This window comes from Teleopsis dalmanni, chromosome X, assembly GCF_002237135.1.
Source record: "Teleopsis dalmanni isolate 2A chromosome X, ASM223713v2, whole genome shotgun sequence".
NCBI classification, from domain to species: Eukaryota; Metazoa; Arthropoda; class Insecta; order Diptera; family Diopsidae; genus Teleopsis; species Teleopsis dalmanni.
Genome location: NC_051848.1, coordinates 27625780 through 27626315, shown reverse-complemented (window position 1 = coordinate 27626315; position 536 = coordinate 27625780). Strand labels below are relative to the sequence as shown.

At 24.6% G+C, this 536-nt stretch overlaps 1 non-coding gene across 1 annotated transcript; it reads right to left on the bottom strand.

The window, feature by feature from the left end:
• Positions 1-207: 207 nt before the first annotated feature.
• On the bottom strand, positions 208-311 carry LOC119662825. The gene has a single exon (XR_005250920.1). It is a non-coding gene; the product is annotated as a U6 spliceosomal RNA (small nuclear RNA).
• Between the last annotated feature and the right edge of the window lie 225 nt (positions 312-536).

Here is a 536-nt window from a genome sequence, read left to right as displayed (position 1 = left end):
TTCCAGACATTTCATTTAAGTCGGTCGATGAAAAAAATTATTAAAAATATTTTTGATAGTGATATAAACTGATATTTTTTGCATTAATTTTTAAAGAATTTTATATATTATTATTATTTATTGATTTAAAGAAATTCGTACAGCACTTACAAAAAATTATAGAATTTTACTTAAAATCTAAATTGATAATTACATACATATGTACATATTTGTTGTGTATCGGTCTTGACTTTATGTGTCATCCTTGCGCAGGGGCCATGCCAATCTGCTCTTCATCGTTTCAATTTTAGTATATCTGTGTTCTGCCAAAGCAGTAAAGTATTATAAATTATAAATATTATAAATTGAAAAAAAAATTCACACTGAGACACACTGCTACATATATATGCCATAAACTTTCGGAATACCCTACGTAAACTGAATTCCTTATTTTAACTAATTATTCTTTCATTTTTCTTTCCTTTTTAAAAAAAAAAAAGAAAATCTCCAACAAAAAAAAATATGTGCAATTTCCTTTACACTCAAGTTTTATTAAA